Source organism: Eublepharis macularius, chromosome 3, assembly GCF_028583425.1.
Source record: "Eublepharis macularius isolate TG4126 chromosome 3, MPM_Emac_v1.0, whole genome shotgun sequence".
In the NCBI taxonomy this organism is placed as follows: domain Eukaryota; kingdom Metazoa; phylum Chordata; class Lepidosauria; order Squamata; family Eublepharidae; genus Eublepharis; species Eublepharis macularius.
This window is the reverse complement of record NC_072792.1, coordinates 80,695,771-80,719,677: the sequence shown is the minus strand read 5'-3', so window position 1 is coordinate 80,719,677 and position 23,907 is coordinate 80,695,771. Positions and strand designations below refer to the sequence as shown.

Sequence of the window (23,907 nt, the reverse complement as noted above, 5' to 3'; positions counted from 1 at the left end):
AGTTTTCCAGAATTTTGTCTCCCTCTCTTGGTGTCCCTGAATAGAGAAAATGCTAAACAGTTATGAAACATTTAAAATAAAGAGGTAAAAAAGAATGCACAGGGCTGGATCCAAAGTTCCTCTTGAGTTAGCAGAATGGTACTCATTCATTTGCCATAAGTTTGGAACTAATACAGTGCTCTTGAGTTAGCTTCTACATAAAACTTTGAAACTAAATATTTAATAAATTGCAAATTTTAATATTTTTAAAATACTATTTCACAAACCAGATCACCAAGGATTGAAAAAATAATTTGAAAAAATCTACAAAGGAGCCATCATGGAAAGAGAGGCACAGATAATCAGCTATGCTAAAATAAAATTGCTTTGTCGTTAGAGTTGCTAGGTAACAATACTACTTTAGTGGTAAAAGGTGATGCTGTAAACCTAGCAGCACTATTTAACCTTGGACTCTGTCACACAGTCCTCAGCATTCCATTGTCTACCTACTACTTTCTTTCATACCTCTTGGTTTGACCTTACTTCAGTGCTTTCTCCATAATCAATTATTTTATGATGCTTCTTTCTGGTTTTCAAGCCATAACCTGCTTTGTACCATTTCCTTAAGCCACCCAGTCTCTTGACCAACTTCCTGAATATTATTCTTGTTTTCTTCCCATAATACACAGTTCCTCTGGACCATGTGTAGACATGTGCACGAAAGGGGAAAAAACCTGAACAAGCTGTTCGTTGTTCATTGCCATCTATGAACAACAAACAACGAACAGTAATGAACATGACTCTGTTCACAAACACGTTCGTTGTTCATGGCCCTTTAAAGATCCCTTTAAACTATCAGCTGGCAAAAACGGGACTGCCTGTTGGAAGGGAGCTACTTTGAGGGGTTTCAAACTGACCTTCCCAATGTCCATTACCCACCAAATTTGCAGGGGACATAGTCCTCACTGTCCTCCGAAGACTCTCCAAGTTTCAGAGAGATTGCACCCCAGGAAAGGCATGATCCATGGGTCCCCCCTTTGCTGTCATTTTCTCTTCACAGTGGCAAAACAGGACTCTCTGCTGGAAGTACTTTGAAGAGTAAAAACCAGAAGGAAAGCCAGAAGGAGTTCAGACAGAGTTCAGTCCCTGCCTCCAGTTGCCAAGGGAATTAATTGCAGGTGCCAGACTGTCTGGCTTGACGAACGGCTGACGAAGGCAATGAACGAGGCTTGCAATGACCACTTGTTCATTTAGAATGGGGCCTCATGAACGGCTTCTTCGCGAACAGACGAACGGGCTGTTCGTGGGTTTTTTCGTTCATAATGCTGTTCGTGCCCATGTCTAACCATGTGTATGTTTCCTTTCTTCATTCCAATGTCTCTCTTAGCTTTTCAGCCTCTTCATAATCAATAACCTGCCCCCGTATAACATTTCAGTCTCAGTGAAACCAACAAATGCTCCTTCATTCACCGATGTTGTTCTGTAAATTGTCTTGTTTCTCAATAAATTAAATATTCTTTATCACTACACCATCAATGGTTTATCAATGACTGTTAGCACATCTAGAAGCAGTAAACCTCTGAATGCCAGTGCTAGAGTAACTTCTCTTTGTATGGGTTCTTTGGGGTTTAGGAAGCAAACTTTCACACAATTGTAAGTTAATAATTTTTTAAAAAATCTTTAAACAATAAATACAACTGTTTTTTTCTTTAACTAAATTGGGAAGTGCAACCATATAGAAACTTTCAACCAACAATGTTTTTGAAAAGGTAAACAGTTCAACTTGTCGGATCCCACCAAGTAAAAGAGTCCTTTTTTACAATCTTTTCAATTTGAATCAACTGGAACATGGACTTCTGTTCTCTTCTTGGAGAATTACAGCCCTGCAAAAATAATACAATCTCAGTAACACTAACCAAACACAATACACAAACACCACTTTTAGTCATATTGTTCACATACAACATTTTTGATTAACTTATTCAAGGTGATAAGACCAAATTAATTATTATTATGCCCCCCAGCAACCAGCTTCTTCCTCAGCTGCCTGGCTCTAGCTACTAACTTCGCCCTACTGGGCTAAACCAGTTACCTCATAGGGGTTACACAACGAGGCAATATTAAGGTCTTGGTCTCTAAGTTCTGTATGTTGGCTCCCCAAGACAACTGGTTGGCCCAGTAATTGGGCCATTGGTCTATTTAGTCCAGAGAATGCTGGACTAAACAGACCGACCACAGCAGAGCTTTTTATTATGTTCAAATCCCACAAAGACAGCTCAAGTTCACCAATTCAAAATGCCATCCTCTTGTGAAGTGCATTTGGCCAGATCAGATCTCTGAATGAGTGATAAAGGAGAACATTTTTTGTGATTACCATGATAACAGGATGCTAAACATTATACTGTCCTTTTTTCTGCAAGCTGTATCAAATAGGCAGTCGATAGTAGGCTTTTTCAGGATGGTGCTGCTTCTTATTATTTATAATGTTGACTTCAAAGGCTTTGTTTCTGTTTTAGGACAGAAGTCAGTTAAAAGGAATGTATGTTCAACTTTAGTCCTGTTAGACCCTTAAAAATAAAATACATTTAAAAATTTCTAAAGACTTGTGAAGGACATAGAAACCAGGTTGTTGCTAAAGGCTAATGCCTCTGCTATGCATCTTCTTTGAATATAAGTACTACCATTGTACACAGGGATTTTTGCCCCTTTGTATTTTAAATAAGAGAGGAGCCCAAGACTCTTGCAATTTATTTTTAAACTGTAGTAGGAAAAATTGAAAGCAGGTGTTCAAGACTTCTAAGGTATTGTTTCAGTGTGCCACCTAATTCTTCTTTATGGTCCTTCCACATAGCTTATTGCCTCCTCTTGCTCTCCAAAGCTGAAGCATTTCTTGGTAGGGAAATTAGGTTAGTCATAATGCTCGTAATGTAGATGTGAAGGAAACAAGAGGATCCCACCAATCACAGAGGAATGAAAACAGGCAAAGGCCACCAGTGCAAGTAAAGAAGAATATTACATTTGTGGGGTCAGCTTAAAAGCTAGGGGTTCCCTGTGCAGGAAAACAAATACATATAACTTTGTTAGAGAAAAACAGGCCACAACTTTATTGGTTACAGAAGAAAGGGGCATTGGCTGCATAGGGCATGGATCCTAGCATTGGCTGACCTAACTGCCAGCCAATGACCCCTCACTACTTCAGCCTGCCTGCGGAAAGGGGAAACTGCAGGGTGACAGTTGAAGGAGCCACACTGGGTGGTAGCCTCTGTGTGGTTCCCCCGTCACCTGGAAGAAGGCATGCCCTGGCAGCCCCTGAGCTGAGCTTGCCACTGCCATGCCTGGTCCAAGATCCCTTATGGGATCCTCATCTATGGGGAAACAGTGCACGCAGACCCTGTTTCCCCCAAGAGATCAGTGTCCAATGCCCAAACCACGATCCCCAAGTTGTGACACAATAATTCCTTAAACAAAGGGACTTCTATGAGGAGCCTTCTCCATTCTTAACAAACATTTTTAGATGTACACAAATTTGATTGTAAACTAACAATGTCAGCTAACCCTGTACTAGTACAGAATAAATAACTGACCTAACTTGGAAACATTTGAAGCATCTGAATAAGCATCTATAACCTAAAGAAAGTGAAGGGTGGACGGGGTCGCTGTTCCGTAGCCAACTGCTAGGTTCCCGGCCGGCCCCAGCTAATATAGAGGGTGGGAGGACCTGATGGAAAATCTCTCCCTTCAGGTCCAGCAACAGTTCCCACCCTTCTACACCCAGCCAGCTGCACCGATTGACCAGCTGGGTTATTCAAACTGTGCAGCTAGACTTGGAGCCACACACATGCTGCTGTGCTAGGGCTGGCTGGCAAAGAGCCATTCCTGCTCTTCCCCTTGATGTGCAGGCCCGCAAAGGCCGGTCCCAGGAAGTTCGGGGCTGGGGGCTTTCCAAGTGTTTCACTATAAAGCTTCTTCAGAGAATCTGTTAAATTATACATCAATGTAAGTATTGAGTTCCCATTATATAAAAGCTATTATTAAATTATCCATATAAAATTGCACTAAAAATCAAACATGCAGATTCAAAAGCAAATATTTAGTAGACAACTATTTAGAAGAGCAACCAATTAAAAGTTAGAACTTACTCCTTTCTGCATGTTTCATTTTTAAATTTTATATAGATAATTTAGTAATTGTTTTTTATAAAATTAATTTATTATATTACAGATTTCCCCGAAAAACTTTTATAGCCAACCATGTAGGGAATTTTTACTTGGAAAATATAATACTTCACTGCACTATTGGTGTTTGCCTTTTTTCTGGATGTGTTTCATCATCGTCTCTCTTCTGATTATTTTTCACTTAAGCTGAAGTGAGATCTTGCCAGTGACGTAAATGTGTGAATACACAGCTTTAGTTGTTGGGGGTTTTCCGGGCTGTATTGCCGTGGTCTTGGCATTGTAGTTCCTGACGTTTCGCCAGCAGCTGTGGCTGGCATCTTCAGAGGTGTAGCACCAAAAGACAGAGATCTCTCAGTGTCACAGTGTGGAAAAGATGTAGGTCATTTGTATCTACTCAGGAGGGGTGGGGTTGAGCTGAGTCATTCTGTAAGAGTTTCCCAGGGTGTGGAATGCTAATGGCGGGAGGCTTCACTGTATCCTGAGGAGGTTCTTTTGCATATGGATTGGTGCTTGATGTGCTTGAAAAAAAAAAAAAAAAAAAGAACCTCCTCAGGATACAGTGAAGCCTCCCGCCATTAGCATTCCACACCCTGGGAAACTCTTACAGAATGACTCAGCTCAACCCCACCCCTCCTGAGTAGATACAAATGACCTACATCTTTTCCACACTGTGACACTGAGAGATCTCTGTCTTTTGGTGCTACACCTCTGAAGATGCCAGCCACAGCTGCTGGCGAAACGTCAGGAACTACAATGCCAAGACCACGGCAATACAGCCCGGAAAACCCCCAACAACCATCGTTCTCCGGCCGTGAAAGCCTTCAACAATACATTACACAGCTTTAGTTAACAAACCCAATATAGGCATTGTGTGCCACAGTCTTAACTCTTGTATTTAATTTTATCATCTACTGTAACTGCTAAATCCTGATCAGAAATGACACACATTTATTCTTATATTTTATTTTGAAGAAAGGGAAAGGAAAACGTTGGCATTAGACATCAGTGAGTATAAACACAGAGAAATTGTATGGAGCACAGACTCTTAAATCCCCTGGAGAGAGGAAGAGAGAACATGAATAACAATTGGGCTTTGATTTTAAAATCCTAGGTATTTGAAAACAAAAAAGAAATATGTTTACTGGATAGGCGTATATTTGTGCAACATCCTGGAAGGTGTACTTCCTCTGGTCTATACAACGTTGCAGCTGTGAATTTCATTTTAGCTCTAATAGGTATACATTCCAGCATTCCAAAGTATTTTTCCACCCCATGCAGAGAGAGAATGTATATCCACCATATCTGCTTGTGTGCTGCCATAAATAGAGATGGCTGGCAATTTGCTGCTTAGTAATCCTAAGGACTTGGGTAACGTAAACATTAAATTATAAAGCCCCAATTACAATGGCCACTCTGTTTTCTTTCTGACTTTTTCTTAACTGAGCCTGGCTACCAACAGGCAGGAATAAGTAACATCTTATACTGCTCCCCAAAAAATGTTAACTTGGGTGCTGTGATAGGATTCCAAGAGAAGTTTATCTCATAATTCAGATGCAGCCATTGAGACATTTTATGTGTATTCTGTCAGTCCAGACAGTGCACAGCTAGTATATGTAAGTAGACATTTCCTGATTCATTATAGAAGGTCTAATGGAACATAAGTTGGAAGTAGTCATTTTGCTATATTGGGACCACCTTTTTAGAGCTTTATAGGTAACCTCACATTCCTTGAAATAAATCCAGAAGACAGAAAGCAGCCAGTTGGATTTGTTGACTTTTTTGTATAAAGGAGTGAATGGCATATATTCATCCAACAATAAAAAAACAAAAAAACCATTGTTTTTACTGCCTTTTCAGAAACTTTTGCTTAAATATAGACTACTATAGTATTTCACATTAACACAGTTATTATTTCTGTTCCTAATTCTTAACAAATAGGTACATATCTTCTAATGTGCCTGATGTGTATATATTGCATAAATTGGTATCCCTTTCTGATGTGTATGATTTTGGTATCCCTTTCTGTTTTGTGCTGTCTTAGTCATGCAGGTACATATTGCCAAAATAATACATTTGTATGTATCTTCTAATTTGACGGAGTGATGAGGTTGTAACCTAAGAGAGAGTCAGGAGGCATTCCTCCCTTAGACAAAGAGAAACAGCTTACTTATCAAGACACAACCAGGCATGCAAAAAAACCCAATGTCCAAGGCATGCAGAATTGCCTGTTGCAACAATAAGTAGTAACATTTAAACTTACATAGAGAATTTTGGTGGTTTCAGACTTGTATATCACTGCATCAGTAATTACCACTAAGAATGGAATGGGGGAAGAATCAAAGCTTGAAATTGAACTGGTGGCAGTAGAGAATTACTGTGTGCCCATATTCATCCCATATTCTAGTGATAAAATCTCTACAGTTTAAACTTCCACGGCAAGCCTCAATCATACAGAAGTATCTGCAGTAATTACCTGTTTTTAAAAATTAAGATTTGTATCTCCTGACATTTGTCACATATATCAGTTGCACCCCAAGTGCACTGTACCTAAGTGCTAATTGCTGCTATGTACATGAAATTGTAAAGAATGAAATAACATCTTTAAAGAACCCAACTAGATATGATATATACCAACGTATACCTGCCCAAGAGTTAATAAGGGATAGATAGCTCCATGGGGCAAAAACATCCACTCTGAAGAAAATAGGGAGTACTCCAAAACTTAAAGTATGATTGCAAATACAGTGTTAACAGTCTTTGGAAAATTTAGAATGTTTAATCCATGGCTATTAAGTAGAGCCATGGAGCACATCTCCAAGCCACAGTGCTTCTCTCTAGAGATGGGCATGAACTGGGAAAAAATCAAACTGCGATTCATGGTTCATCGTATTTCATGAACCATGAACCACGAACTTTCACGAACCTGCCCCGGTTCGTGAACCAGTTTGTTTGGTTCATGAAAACGTCACATCCAGATCAGCAAATCATCACTTCCAGACCAGCAGAAGGCCACTTCCGGGTCAGCAGAAGGTCTGCAGGAAGTCCATCCCCTGTTGCCAAGGAAACTGATTGATTGGCACCAGGCTGTCTGCAGTGATGAACCAAAGAACAAACCAAATGAACCAGCCTAAAGTTCGTGGCAGTTCATCAGAAATGAGCTCTGGCAAACCATGAACTTGCCCAGTTGGGCCAAACTTTGGTTCATATTTTGGTTCGTCCCCATCTCTACTTCTCTCTTAAGTTTGTTGCAATTTTTCTTGCAAAGTGGGGCTCTGACATGGCTGGCTTTTGGAATTTGGCAGATTACACTCAGGTCTTACAGTGCATGAATCTGACCAGATGTCTATAACCAGTATGGTCATTGTCCCTTTTCCTTCTTTGTCTTCTACTTGGTACTATCTGCATCAAATTAGCTTTTTCCATGGATTTTGCATAACTCTCTGTGGTAACTGCTGGTGTAGGACACTGAGGAGGCAAATATAGCTCAGCTTTCCATCACAAAGGAAATTTTAAAGTGGGAACATTTAGTGTGAATGGCTGTTTGAACTATACAGACAGCCATGCAGTGCGTGTGTGTGCACATGCATATAATTATTGTAAGTATTGTATTGTGTTACAATATTGTATTACAATATAATTATTGTAAGTGTAAGTATTGGTTATCACATACAAAGTTCTTCATGCCCTGGGTCTGGCATACGTACGGGATCACCTCTCTCCCTATGTTGCTCCATGGTAGCTTCGCTCATCTGAACAGAGTCTCCTGCGGGTTCCACCCTGCACATGGGTGAAATCAACAGCTGCCCATACATGTGCATTCTCTGTGGTGGCCCTCACCCTGTGGAACAGCCTGCCTGAGGAGGTCAGGAGAGCCCCTGCTCTCCTGGCTTTCTGCAAATGATGCAAAACCAAATTATTCAGGAAGACGTTTTACTGAGGCGGGAAGGCAGTGTTGTAGGGAGGGGGTCTAAGTTGTTTTGCTAATGAGTTAGGGACCATTTATTTCACCACCATGTTGCCTTACATACTATCTGTTGCCTTAAGTATGTGCTCCTATGTGCTACCTGTGCTTTAAGTATGACCTTACTGGGTAGTTTTGTGTTATCTAATGTCAGTCCTAGAATGGCTTATGCTCTGTTTCAGCATTTCTTCAACTCTGTATTGGATTCTTACTAATGCTATGTCTTTGTAAACTTGTATTTATTTACCCTATGGCATTGTTTATGGAAGTGTCCTTGATATTAACTGTACTAATCTCGCACTGTGTAATCCACCTTGAGTTTCAGTGAGAAAGGCTGACTATAAATGACATTAAAAAAATAAAAATAAAATATAATTAAAAACCTCTTGCTAGTAGTTATAGTCAAATGATTATTACATGATGACTGCTTATGAACTTCTGTTTTGTGAATGCAATCTCATGAGGAGCATTGATTCACATGGCCAAGTGAATTTTTCCAGGTTGGAATGCTGGCGCATGTTAATAGCCATCTCACTGTATGAGTAAATGCTATGGTCTTTTCTTCTGGCTGCATGCTCATTATATTATGTTGATAAGCAGTAACCTTATGATAAGCAATTCTCTGTAGCGACCCAGTCAGGAGAAACAAAGAGCAAAAAATAAAAATAAATAGGCCATCATTAGTGTCAGGTGCATCATTAGTGTCAGTACATTGATCAAAATAAGAATACTGCTAGATTTGCAAGATAAATAAACACATTAGTGTGGTTTTTCTCATATAAGGAATACCACATTCTAATGAAGCAGTTCCTAAATTAAAATGCACATTTTAAACAGTTCTCTTGCTCCTGGTATTGAAAACTCTGGGTTGTGTGTGTGTGTGCACGCTTGTGTGTTTGACATCACCTTATTAATGCAATACCCTTCAAGTAAGTTAATGTGTCTATTAAAATCTGCAGTAGTTACTTACTATGAAGTACTTTATACATAATAAAATTGTTAACAGGTCAATTGGGTGATAATAAATTGACTCATAAATATGGAAAAGGCAATGTTTTAGATGAAACCAGCTATAACAGAGGCACTATTTTTCTGACTTTTATCTTTTGTTCTTTTTAAATGATGAATCAATGCATTTATTGCTTCATTTTTCAAAATGAACTGTTTTCAGTACAGTTTGTTATGGGTTGCTTCTGAAGAAATCGTCATAGTATTTTTATGATTGCTTCATGAGAGCATAAAATGTTTGAATAAAGCAGGTGTTGATTTTCATAAGTGAGGGTCTCTGAAGTGAAACATGCATGTTCATTCTTCATGTCATGAGCTGTTTGCTTTGCTTTTGCCAACTTAATTCTTTCTCTTTTTCCATCTCTTTGTTATAACTTTATTGAGACCAGAAACTGAGGTTCAGGAGGATCAATGCCTCCCATTGATATTGAAGCTGAAGTGAACTGTTGAGTAAACTAGTGGGAGTTTCCTTACTGACACAAGGGTTCTGAACCTCATCACTGTTGCCTCTTGGCTAATGGGATTTGCACTCCTGATACCATTTGATTCACCTAATGACTTGATTATGATACCATATTATGCCCATATTATGATCCATCAAATTAGACAATTGGAGAGGTAGCCAAATTTACTAATTTTCCTGAGCCACACTTTTTGGCATACAGTTTGGGGACCACAAGAAGTGTAGTGACAATTGAGGAGGAAAATAAGCAAACAGAATTAGGTGATAGCAGCATACTGGAGAAGAAACTATGCAGCCTTCTTGTAATAGACAATTGTAAAAGTGACTGCATAAGACTAATGAAGGGAGCAGGGTTAGACAAACAAGTGTCAAGAGCTGACACGATTTCTTCATTCACATGCTCATTTTTACCTTCCACAGGTGCAAGAATGGCTCTTTTTTCAACTTCACTGAAAATCATGAGTAGCAACTGGCCATAGAAAAAGAGGACTAGTGAAAGCTGCAGAAGAAGATACAAATGACAGATAGTTGATGCAATATGAAAAATGTAACAGCACAAGAGATAAATTAGGGACTAAGAAGATATTGATAATGTTACTCTTAATGATAAGGGAAATACCAGACACCAGGCTTGTACATATTTGGCAGAAATCTATAATTGACTTTCTTAGTTTTTGAGTTGATTGAAAATTTAGTGTGGCATTTCCTCTCAAATAACTGAAGTAATGAGAAGTCCCTAATAGAAACTCATTCTTATCCAATATCCAAAACCAGAAAGACTTGTTTATGTGATATGCAGTACTGATTATAAAATGAAAGCTGAAAGTTGGCAAGTTATTTATTGTTTGAAAACCTTATATTATTTGAGCTGAACCTCTTCACCAGGAGTAGAAGCTATAGTATGTTTTCAAAGCAAAGTCTAAAAAGTACTTCACTTGCAGTTCTTAGACTGAAGACTGAAAAGAAATGATTCATTTGTTACTTTCACTCTCTCTCTCTTATGCATTAACTATGTTTTTCATTCTGTGAAAGCTACATAACTACTAAGAGATGACTTAGATATTGTCTTTCTTGGTTCTCTTACTTATTTAACTAGTCTCATAAATGAGAAGTTCACATATGTGGGCAGTAATTGCACACACACCCTGAAATAAAGACACAAGACATAACTGGTGGGTTAAGCAAGGGCCAACTTTGTTCACAACTATCTGCAGAGCAAACTCTAGCTAATTTTTTCCTTCCCCATTTCTTATTGTGAGTAAGAATATTAGTAACTTTACCGAACTGGATCCAATATTTCTGTTACACTAAACTGTGCAGCCTTCCACTGATAATGGTAGGACATTATCCTACCATTACACTCCACACTCCAGATGTTGGGAAAAGACTTCAGTGTTAGTAGAATGGAATGCTGAATCTAACTAGTAGAATGGAATGCTGAATCTAACTCTAACTCTATGGTTCCAAATGTCAATGAAATACCACCTTGGCTTGAAAGGCAGCATATAGATGTACATTGCCCCACTTCTCATATTCTGTGGATCAAACGTCATGCTAGACTTTGACTAGACCTTCGAGTTCAGTGATACTTCTAGAGTGTAAAGAGAATCACATTACCATTTCCACCTAGTCTGATGAGTCATAAGAGCTAATCTTATTCTTGACAACCTCCCTTCACTCCTAGGTGTTTTGTTTCAGACCATTCAGATGTGAATGGTCCACTTGTGTTAGTGGTGTAACGTTGGAGGAATAACTAATGGAAAATGGCAACTCAGCTTCCATGAACAGGCTTCTAGAAGCTCACACATACTGCATACATGAAAGCTTAAAAAAACAGACCCTTCAGCATTACATTGCTAGTAAAACAGTTACATGCTTAAGAGAGCCAGCAGAAGTTACCATACTAAGATAACATACTAATCCACTTTTAGTAGATAAAAAATGATGATTACTTTCAATAGTGAGACAAAGTGCAAATAAAATTATACCTTTTACTGGATTAGCTAGTTTTTGCTATAATGGAAACAACCAAGTTAATGTTACTAATCATTTCTAATAGAGACAGAACAGGGTAATAAAAGGGTCTAATTTCATTCTTTGAGAATAATTAAAGCACAATAAATAGAACAAAAGACAGAGTTTTGAAAAATTACTTTTTATAATGGTTGCCAATAAACATGATTGCCAATAAAAATTGAACATAATAGGGAGGACATCTGTTCAGAAACATGTCAAATATTTTTAGACACCATATGTTTCCTTTCCTTTCTTTTCAGTTTTAATCTTCTAGTTCTATGATGATGAAGGCAGCTTTCTGGAATATTTATAGCTTGATTTAACTTCTTCAACATTCAAAAGCAATTTAGGATAGTTATTTTCTAATTGTTTTGCATTTTTCTAAATGGTTCCAAACGGGTTTGTGTGTGTGTGTGTGTGTGTGTGTGTGTTAGGAATATTGATTCAATGTACCTAACCACATGGAAACTGCACAGAGATTATGCTGACCACTGCTACAAAGGGAAGAATGGAATTTATATGGATGGTACAGTCCAAAAGAGCCATTGGTGCCCAAAGAAAGATCTATAGTATTTAGGACTATACTGGAACTTTTTAGTTTAGAAAAAAGACAACTAAGGGGGTATTATGATAGAAGCTTATAAAATTATGCAAGGGGTGGAGAATGCATATAGAGAGAACTTATACTGTCTCTACTGATACTAGCACATGGGGGCACCCAATGAAGTTGATAGGCAATAGATTCAGGATGGAGAAATGAACAATTTAACCGGAATTCACTGCCAGTGGATATAGTGATGGACTCTGGCACACGTATTTTTAACAAGATAAAATAGGCTCAGGGAGCTTAGGTACATCAATGGCTACTGGCCATGGTGAACTAAAGGGAACTTCCACATTCTGATGCTGCAAATACTAGCGCTGGGAGGCAATATTGGGGACAGGTCTTGGAGTCTATGACCTACTTATTTGCCTACCAAGGTAACCAATTGGCCACTATTTGAAAAAGGATGTGGGGCTAGTTGGAGTACTGATCTGGTCTAGCAGAGCTGTTCTTTGCATCTTCCTTCCATTTAGTTCAACAGTTTTGAATAAGTATTGTGTTCCTGGGTAAGAGTTTTATATGGACCATAGCTGACTCATTTAAATGCAGGGAGTTCATCAGTCAGCATGATTATTTGCTTGGAGAGTAAAAATTGTATTTTAAGGGCATGGAAGCAAAGATGTTATATACTTCATTTAAGTTTAATAAATGTGACTCTGGATGTATATTCATTTTTTCCCCACAGAATACCGATTCAGTTAAGATAAATGCTGGGCTGTCAACTAAATATACTTAATGGGATGAATCCTGTGAAATGCAAGCATTAATGGTACTTAGTAGGAGGTCTTTCTTGCCTTTTCTCTCCCTCAGTTTCACCTTCAGTTATAAAGACAGATGTCAGGAATTTCTCATGGACCAAGTGCCACTGAACACAAGGGGTTGGAATGAGGAGGAGGGGCAAGTGAAATCACCCCCAAATCCTACCAGTGAGCCTTTCTCTGGTGTGAGAGGTGCCAATGGTAGAAGAAGGAAGAGGAGTGATTCCCTTTTATTGTCTGCAGTGTCCTGTCAGTTTTTGTCTACAAGGCTTGTCCAACAGCTCAATATCTGTTGTTCAGTGGTTAAAGGAGGCTGCTTGGGGACAAAAGGTTAGACCCACCAAAATACATACTAAAAGCTGTTCCTGTAGAAGAGGACCAAGGGGGTGTGGAGGGAACGAGTAAAAATTGTACCCTCTCCATTCACAGGAATCCTCTGGTATATCCAATCCAGAGAAAATGAGAAAGATTCATGTCAGTGAGTACCTTCTGCTCACATTTGAAGGATCTAGCCCACTAACTGACAATAGAGTTAGGCTATGCCATGTGTAGAGTCCATATTTGGAAGGAGACACTGAAGTGCACTTGTACTACTTTGTTTACAATATTTTCTACAAAGCGAAATGTTTAAAAATCACAGAATATAATTTCTATAGTGCGATTGCCTAGAGCTGCATATGTTGTGAGCAAAATGAGTTCGGTAAATTTATGTTGAATCAGTCTTTGCTGTACATGGAGAAGAAAATGTTTTACTAGAAGTATGCTACCCTAGGTTAAGCTGATCTTGGCAGCTCTTCTTTCATCAGAGTCTGCTAGTGAAAAAATCAAGAAGGGAAACTCCACCTCAGTTCCCTCAGAGGAATTCCCCATGTTATGTGACTCTACACCGTTGGATATTGACCTAACCTATTTAGTCACATGTCCTGTTATTTTTATAGATTTTTTAAAATATATGGTTAGAATAGAGCATGATAGTGACTTGTCCCAGGCCACACATAGATTATTGTATATTCAAGAGCTTCTGGACCACATTGCCACTCTTGCAAAATAAAGCAGAAATATTGAGGAGACTCAAATTGGTTCACATTAGTGAGTGTAGAGGACACTTCACTTTCTACATTCCACAGAGCATTTGATGCCTGATAATTCTTTCTTTCCTTATTTATTTATGTCATTTATAGTCCACCTTTCTCACTGAGACTCAAGATGGATTACACAGTATGAGGTTAATACTATCAGTATCAAGTACATTTCAATACAATACCATAAGGTAAACAGATAAACGCTTAAAAGACATAGCATTAGCAAGGATCCAAGACAGAGTAAAAAAAATACTGGAGCAAAACATAATCAATTCTAGGTCTAACATTAGACAAAATGAGCACTAGTTGTACATAGGAGTACATATTTAAAGCAGTAGATAATATATAAGGCAAAAATAGTGATGAAGTCTATGATCCCCAACTCGTTAGTGAAGCATCTGAGACCCCATCCTTACAATACAGCCCTCCCATTTGAGTAAAAAGCCTTTTTAAATAGTTCAGTTTTGCATCATTTATGGAAAGCCCGGAGAGTGGGAGCTCTTCTGACTTCCTCAGGAAGGTCATTCCACAGAATAGGGGCCACCACAGAGAAAGCCCTTGCACAGGCTGCTGCTGACTTCACCTGTGTGCAGCCTGGCACCTGCACGAGATCCTGTTTAGATGAGTGAAGCTGCCATGGAGGAACATAGTGAGGGAGGCAGTCCCATAGGTATGTTGGAACAAAGCCATGAAGAACTTTGTATATAATAAAGAATACCTTGAACTGAGCAAGGTAAATGATGGGTAGCCAGTGGAGTGACTGTAGGATGGGAATGATGTTCATGCTTCTGCTCACTCCTGATAACAGTCGAGCTGCAGCATTTTGCACTAATTGGAGCCTCCTAGTTAACTTAGATGGGAGGCCAATGTATAGAACATTACAATAGTCAAGCCTTGATGTTACCATAGCATGGATCCAAGTGGCCAGGTCAGCAGTGTCAAGATAAGAAGCCATCTTCCAGGCTAGAGTGAGGTTGTAGAAAGCATTTTTTGCTGCTGCCTTAACTTGTTTTTCTAGTAATAATGCTGGATCCAGTATAACCCCTAGGTTCTTAACTGAGTCTGCAAGGGTCAGACGAACTCCATCAAAAGAGGGAGTACAATGTCCTTCAAGATCTCTACCTTCCCAACAAGCATGACTTCAGTCTTGTCTGGGTTCAATTTCAATTTGTTGTTTTTCAACCATTTCACCATGGCTGCCAGGCAGTGATCTAAGATTTCCACTACATCCTGTGGGGACCTGGATAGTTAGATATAGAGTTGGGTGTCATCTGCATATTGATGACATCCAACTCCATAGCTGCGAATAAGTTCTCCTAAAGGCTTTATGTAGAAGTTGAATAACATGGTTACTATGTTGGCTGTGACTTGAAGACTCTTGATAGAAACAAATTGTTTCAATAAAATAAAATTGTTATTTCTTTTTTAAAAATCACCATGTCAATTTTCATTTCTAGTAACTTGTAATTATGAGTTCCTATAAGAAGTTAATTCGCATCAGTATAGTGGTAGTAGATCATATAGTAAAACAAAAATAAAGAATGGGAGACGATTGCTCTGTATAGCAAATACTTTAAAACACGTATCCGTTTTTCCTTTCCATTGGTGCAAAGAGGTTTATTCCAGTGGAATGCAAGGATTTCCAGTTATCTGCTGCAAGCAGAATTCTCCTACCCCCAGCTTCCATTGTCTGCCACCACTCTGGTGGCTGGTAGGAGAAAAATAAAGTTAAAAAAATTGCCAAGAGCACTACAGCATTATATCATTTCTAGGGAAAACCTGGAAGTGACCACCATCTTTCTGACAGCACCCGCTTCCAAGCCCAGCCAAATGCCTGCTGGTTCCCAGCCACTAGCTGACAACGCACCTCTTCTACTTGAGCAAGGCTTCTTGCATCAGTGCAAGTTTTTACCATTAACAAAATGGAAACTCTTAATCCACCTCAGTATATTTTATGCTACAATGATAGGTTGGTGGAATAAAGGAGTGTATAGGAGTAGTAACTAGGTATTGAGTGGAGGAATTCTATAGAGAAAAATAATCACCTCAGTAATCACCTTCTTCCTCAGCATGATCCAACCCAGTGTCAAAGCAATGCATGCTACAGTTTTAATGAATTGTATTGGGAAACTGTAAGGTTGCAGTCAAAAATATGCACAGAGACTATAAAAGAAATATATGATCGATGGGTTCTATGTGACACTAGCATAGGGTGATCATAGGTATGTTCAGGGCTACTTTTCAGCCGGAACACGTTGGAATGGTGTTCTGGGACCTCTTAAAAATACCACATGACTGGTGGGTATTTGGGACCAAAACAGCCAGGATTGGGCCACTGCCAGTTGGGGGAGGGTTCCCTACATGGCAGTGGCCCATTCTAGGCTGATTCAGGCTTGATCCGGGCTGTTTTGGCTCCATATTGGTCATTTTGGGCCCATTTCAGCCAAAATCGGGCCCGAAATGGCCAGGATCATGCTGCCGCAAAGTGGGGGAGTGCTCTCCCATGTGGAAGCTGTACGTTCTGGCTGATTTGGGCCCAAATCAGGCCCCCTGTGGAGCGCAGGAGTGCTCCCAGGGTGGCTATGGCCTGTACAATGACATCACTTCCTGGAACTGATGTCAGCAAGTGGTCCCAGGAGCCAGCACATGCTCTGTGCATGCTCGTAGGGTACCCCGTGAGTTCCACCACCTCTTTTCCAAGAAATAAAGCTCCATGCTGCAACTTATCTAAAGTTACCACCAGCATTGCAAGTCTAAAAGTAATATTGAATTCATACCTTAAAATCAGTTTTGAACACACTCTTAAGTCCCTATTAATTAGAGGTGGGCATGAACCGGAAATAAATGAACCGTGTGGTTCGTGGTTCATCTGGTTTCACGAACCACAAACTTTCAAGAACTTGCCCCAGTTTGCGAACCGGTTCGTGGTTGGTGGTTCGTGAGGTTTAAATATCCCTTTCTGTGCTGCTGTGAAGCAGCACAGAAAGGGGCTTTTCACCCTCGCTGGTTTAGATCAGCTGCTGGCTTGGATTAGCTGCTTGGGGAGTTCCCTGACAAAAAAACTGATCCAGGGGTTGAAATGCCCCTTTCTGTGCTGCTTAGCAGCAGCAGGGAAACAGGCATTTCACCCCTGCAGGCATGGATCAGCTGTTTGTCAGGGAGATCTCCAACAAGCAGCTAATCGGGGGTTGAAATCCCCCTTTCTGTGCCACTTTGCAGTGGCAGGGAAAGGGGCATTTCACCCCCGCAGGCTTGGATCAGCTGCTAGTTGGGGAGATCTCCAACAAGGAGCTGATTCGGGGTTTGAAATGCTCCTTTCCATGCTGCTTCACAGCGGCAGGGAAATGGGCATTTAACCCCATAGGCTTGGATCAGCTGCTTGTCAGGGAAATCTCCGACAAGCAGCTGATCTGGGGTTTAAAATGCCCCTTTCTGTGCTGCTTTGCAGAGACAGGAAAAGGGGCATTTCACCCCCACAGGCTTGGATTTGCTGCTTGTTGGGGAAATACTGACAATGCCTTGTTGGGGACAATGCCTTGTCGGGGAAATACCGACAATGACTTGTCAGGGACAAGGCATTGGGGTTTAACACAAACCTAGCGAACTGACAGACCAGTTCATGGAAGTTTGTGGGAAACAGGCTTCCACAATCCGCTGGTTCACGAAGCACAAACCAACTGGTTTGTGATGAACTTTAGTTCATCTTACAGTTCATGCCCATTTCTACTGTTAATATATGAAGAAAAAGAACTATCTCTGCATGTTATGGATACTTTCAGTAGAGTCCTATTGAATTGCAAAATATTTCTATATTTCGCGCTACATTAAAAAGTGTACAATTTTTCTCTTTTGATTGAACTGAAACAATAATACTATAATATATATTTGTATATACTATAGTGATATAGTAATGATTAATTAAAATAATGTATTAATCTTTAGTTGGAGGGTTTTTATATAACCTTCTTAGTAAAGTATTGAATCACAACATAATAAGGCAACAAATCTTGTTTTTAATCTTTGAATTCTCAATATACAGAACCACAGTAAGATTTATCTTCAGGTTCTAAAAAATGTTTTATTTTATATTAATTGACCCATAAAAGGTGAATGTAAATTTTGTGTATTAGAATGTTATGTTTCATATAGTGCAAATAGCAGGTAAATGTGTGTATATGTTTAGGCCCAGGAACCAGTCCATGAGTAAGGTTGCCAACACTGGACTGGGAAATTCCTGGAGTTTTAAGAGCAGAGCTTGGAAAAGATGGAGTTTGGAAGGGGGGGGGGACCTCAACAGGGTACAATGTCATAGAGTCTATCCTTCAAAGCAGCCATTTTATTCAGTGGGGCTAATCTCTCTAGTCTGCAAGTCAGTTGTAATGCCAGGTGATTTCCAAGTGCCATTTGGAGGTTGGCAACTCCACCCTGAGGGATATTACTGCACTTGACCAGACAATAGCTGTTCTATACTGAGTTTGGAACTATCATTACTTATTACTCAAAATGCAATTCTGACCTGAAAACAGCCTTAGTTGATTACATTTCCTATGTAAATTATTACAAATCTGTCAACAGCGGTCTGCTTGTTAAGCATAAAATATAGTTTGGTATTTATTCATTGCTTTTGCAGAGTAAATTGATTGTAATAGTAGTAGCTAAAAAGATAGAACTAAAATTTTTCATACAGTTAATTGATGTAGTTGGCAGTAGCTAAAAGGAAATTTATCTGCTGGGCTATGAAATAAAAATCAAGCATCTACAGAATATTAATAATCTGTTGGACTTCACTCAGTGCATCTGAATGACAGTTAAGAGAGTGGAACTATTGCAAAGCTGTTTGCCTTTTTAAAGATTAGGTTTGCCGATTATGGCACAATGAAGAAAATTAATTATTTTGCTTCACTGGAGCAGTTAATGTACTACAGGATGAACTAGTATCCTTTCTCCTTTTGTGAAAGGGTCTATCCTTCCCTTTCAGACATGTTTCTTGACTTGATTGCTTGCAATATTTAGAGGAAGTTTAATTAAACAAATGGAAGCATGTTGTTGGGAGTGACGCTAAACTCAAATAATGATAAATGCACAGTGCTTGTTATTTTTATAGCTGTTTAGCTCAACAGTTTGCATTTTTGCACTTAATCTCAAGAGTGCATTTAGACCTGGGAGACATAAATAATGAAAAAACGGTTACAATTTGCATGTATAAATAAGAGTGTCAATGACTGTTGGGCTATTACTATGCCCTAGGGAAAGTCCCTTGGCAACAGATTGTCAAAGCCTTGTTCAAGAATATTTACAAAGAAATATCAGCTTAGAAAATGGAAACAACAGGTGGCGTTTTGAAAGCCTAGCATCCATCAGAGAATTAGTGGTACTTTTGCACCAGTAGCATATGAACCGCCTTTGTGCAAAGGCTCTATTGAATTTCATCTTGGAATGACTGGCACTTTGTGGTATATTATTGGTCAGGAGTGATCCTCTATGCAAAGACCCACCTTGTTTCAGGATTAGATTGATTTTCTGTATATAATAACATGAACAATGGAATAAAGAGAAATTACTCTACCTTTTGAATACTTAACAGGCTTGTTCCATGTACTCCTCTCATGAGTATATGTCCCATTAGAAGTTAATTTAAGAAGGAAAAAATAACCAGTGTGTCACGTCTGCTTCTGAACATACTAGTGATATAGTAAAGACACAGTGCAAGATAGTTGTAGAATGCTCTACAGAATGGTTTACTGCAGTGATCCTCACTTCACTCAGTGGCTTGGGAGCAGCATATGGCTCTTTAATATGCCTCTTCTGGCTCTTCTTAGCATTGTTCCCCAATGTGATACCATCTTCATGTTTTAAGAAAGTGTGCATGGCCGTTGCCTAATGGGGCTTCTAAGCTGATAGGTGGCCACCAAAAAAATAAAAAGAAGGAAAGAAACAGCCACCAATGGAAGAACGAGTAAGCTGTGAGCCTCCCTGAAGTGCAAGCCTCATGCCAGAGATGTGGCTTTTTTGGTTGATGGTCATTGCTAATGTGGCTCTCTGTGAGCCATGGAATATGAACTGTGAGTTAGGGCTGGTGCCAGGGTTTCTGGTGCCTGAGGCGAGATACCTACTTGCGCCCCACCCCCACTAACCAATTTTAAAAAACAGAAGAAATGTAGGAAAAATGAAAATCACAAAACTTGAAACTTTTTACATTTTTAATTTAATTTTTATTTCTTAATTTAAATTTAAATTTTTTAAATAAGTGTGAGAACAAATAACAACAATCTTTGTTTTTCTTTCTCAAATAGAAAACAGAAAATAAATCACAAATAACTCTGAATAAACCTGTGAACTGTGATATCAAAATTATGTCTCTTGCATGTTGCATGTTTTCATTTCAGGCACGTCAAAATCTTACTTCTCATGCCTTTTCCCTTGCAAATGTTCTCACCAATTCCTTCAGGTCAAGTGCTGATGCTTCAGTGTGTTCAGTGGAGATAGTTACCAAACCAATTAGTCTTTCTTGCAGCATTGTGGAGCGCAGGTATGTTTTTATAAGTTTGAGCTTTGAGAAACTGCTTTCACCACTTGCCACTGACACTGGAAGTGTAAGAAGGATCCTCAGAGCAATAGAAACATTAGGAAAGCTATTCAGGGTTTGTTGTTTCAGTAGGAAGAGAAGTACTTCTTTTGGTGTCGTATACCCTTGGAGCTACTGCTCCAAGTTCATCACACAGGTCTTCAGCATCAATATCTTTGTTTCCATTGTGCATTGTCCAAATTCTTGCAGGCCTTAAGTACATTTTCAGTAGTTTTTTGGTTGATATTGTATATATCATACAGGAAGCCAAATAGGGAATTAAATACTCGTAGCTGTTGGAATCTCTCTTTAACAGACTGTATGGCCATGTCTAAAACAGCATAATAGAAATCTACTTTAAATTTCTCCTTTGGATCTTGTGGTGTCTCGTCTAGGGTCTGCCATTTCATTCTCTTTTTTTCTAACTTCTGTCTCAAATTCTGGTATTATTTCTAGCTCCTTTGCAATGTCAGTCACATCTTTTAAAACTTGTTGAAAACCCTCAACACACCTACAGTGCACAAGGTAATCCTTGGTCACTTGAAATTGTGTTGTAGCTGCATTCAAATCAGCTTCCACAGATTGTAGTGTCTTGCTTGTAACTAGAGATGGGCATGATCTGCATTATGATCAAAAAAACCCCACGATAATGGCGTTCACACAATCGGGACCTGGTGGATCGTTGTCTTCCAGGGCAAACGATCCAGCGGTCAGGAGGGGGCTGGACCGGGGCTGGACGGGGTGATCGTGATAGGATTGGGAAGCTAGACATTCAGGCGCCAACAATCTATTCCCCTGGCAACGGAGGCAGGGGAATGCCTGAGCTCTGTTTGAAACTTGATAATATTTACCCTAGCAAGGAAAAGCAAACAGTTGTGAGTGAAAAGGTGGCTTCCTGAGAAAAATATAAGCAAAGTGATGGAGAGGAAGGGGTTAAGACTTAAGAGAGAGAGAAAACAAAAATTCCTGGCTTTGAGCGTGGCTATCAGCAGAAGCTGTTTTGCGCTCCTCTCCTGAGTTCATTCAGTGCGTTGAAAGAGTTAACAACACTGAGAAGAGATCTCTCCTCCTGACTGAGTTCATTCAGTGTGTTTTGGAAGACTGGCTGCTTGCTTTTAAAATTGGGTGGGGAGGAATGGAGGTAGGATTCTATCCTTGCTTTTTTTAACAAGCTGGCTGAAACTTGTTGACGGGGTGTCTCTCTCTCTCTCTCTATTTGGAGAGGCAGGGACGGGTTAAAAACTTTTCCCCCTCTGCTCTAAGTGTGTGTGTGTGTGTGTGTGTGTGTGTGAGAGAGAGAGAGAGAGAGAGAGAGAGAGAGAGAGAGAGAGAGAGAGAGAGAGAGAGAGAGAGAGAGAGAGAGAGAAAGAACATCCCCTCCCTGAGGGGAGGTGGCTCGTCGCCGGGTTAAAAACTTTTTTCCCCCTCTGCTCTAAGTGTGTGGGGGGGGGGGCGCCCCTCCGCTTTGGCCTTCCCAATCTTAGATCCCAGATCGGAAACGGGACTTGATCAGAGTGAATCGGAGATCTGGGGTCGTCACCAGCGCAGATCCACGATTAGCTTGATTGGTATTTTTTTTTGGATCGTGCCCATGTCTACTTGTAACATTAATTTCAAAAAAGATGTTGTACCATGTAACAAGGGATACTATAAACTTGAACTTACAAATTGTATCAGCAAGGCCCCTCGCTTCAGTTTGAGAAGAAGGATTTGCAGATCCAAAACGCATCATGATGGATCTCCATTAAAGCATCAAATACATGACCAAGATGAATTCTCAGTGGTTTCAAAGCATCAATCCGACTCTCCCATCTTGTTTGACTCAATGGCTTAACAGTTATGCCTGATACATGGTTAGTTAGAATTTGCCAATGCTGAGTCAATGCAGAGAAATAATTATAGATCTGCTGAACCACACCAAAGAAATTTCTTGCTTCCTGAGAAGACTTAGCAGCATCATTGACTACCAAGTTTAAAGAGTGTGCTCTGCAGAGAACAAAAAAGGCACATGGATTTAAGTCTAGGACTCTCCTTTGTACACCATTTACTTTACCTTTCATGTTACTCCCATTATTATAACCTTGACCACACAGATTCTCAAGTGGTAATCCTATTTGCTCAAGCCGTCTAAGAAGAGTTTCTGTCATAAAGGCACCAGTAGTCTCCTGTAGTGGAACAAATCCCAAAAAATGTTCTTTTATGATGACCTCAGGCTCAGACTTTGTTTCAGAATCGGCTGATCACATTCGTGGGATTACACCAACCTAATGTGCAATCATTGTCATTTGTTCTATATGACTAACATCAGGTGTGCAGTCCAGAATAACTGAGTAGTATTTGGCTGACTGTATGCGTGCTAAAATTTTCTCCTGTATTTCACCTGCTAGAAGCTGCATAAACTCATTTTGGTTATCTTTTCCTAAGTAGTGAACCACTGTTTCATCATCTTGAAATCTGCGCAAATGTTCATTCATGATAGGATCAAAAAGGGCTAAATACTCTACAAACTTCAAAAAAATTCCATTGTTACCTTTATACAACTTCTCGCTCATACCACGGAATGCCAAGTTTTGCATGGCAAGAACTCTGACCAAACCAAGCAAGTGTTCCAAGATTGTCACCAGTACTTTGCTTCTTGCCTGATTTTCTGTTGGTTAATCTCATCAATTGTTTTTCCTTTAGATAAGCAGACATCAAGTTCCTGCCAGGTCTTGTAGGTTTCCAAATGGGCTTTACTCTTCTCACGTGAAGACAGAACTCTTCCCATGTTCAATGTATTGTTGAAGGCTTTCATGGCCGAAGAACAATGGTTGTTGTGGAATTTCCGGGCTGTATAGCTGAGGTCTTGGCATTGTAGTTCCTGACGTTTTGCCAGCAGCTGTGACTGGCATCTTCAGAGGTGTAGCACCAAAAGACAGAGATCTCTCAGTGTGGAAAAGATGTTGGCAGGTAATTTATATCTACTCAGGAATGTGGGGTTGGGCTGAGTCATCCTGTAAGAGTTTCCCAGGGTGTGGAATGCTAATGGAGGGAGACTTCACTGTACCCTGAGGAGGTTCTTCTGCATATGGATTGGTGCTTGATATGCTAATCTTCTCTGCAGGGCTATTGTAAGGTATAGAGTATTTTGTTACCCTGGTGTTTTTCAGGACTGGAAACCATGCTCTATTCATTCTTAAGGTCTCTTCTTTCTTGTTGAAATTGTGTTTATGCTTATGAATTTCTATGGCTTCCCTGTGCAATCTGACGAAGTAGTTGGAAGTGTTGTCCAGTATTTTAGTGTCCTGGAATAGGAT

General features: G+C 39.7%; 1 protein-coding gene across 1 annotated transcript in view; it reads left to right on the top strand.

The window, feature by feature from the left end:
• The window catches only part of DMD (dystrophin), a 2,144,806-nt gene that overhangs the window by 722,437 nt on the left and 1,398,462 nt on the right, over positions 1 to 23,907 (top strand). The gene's annotated exons all lie outside the window — the stretch shown is intronic.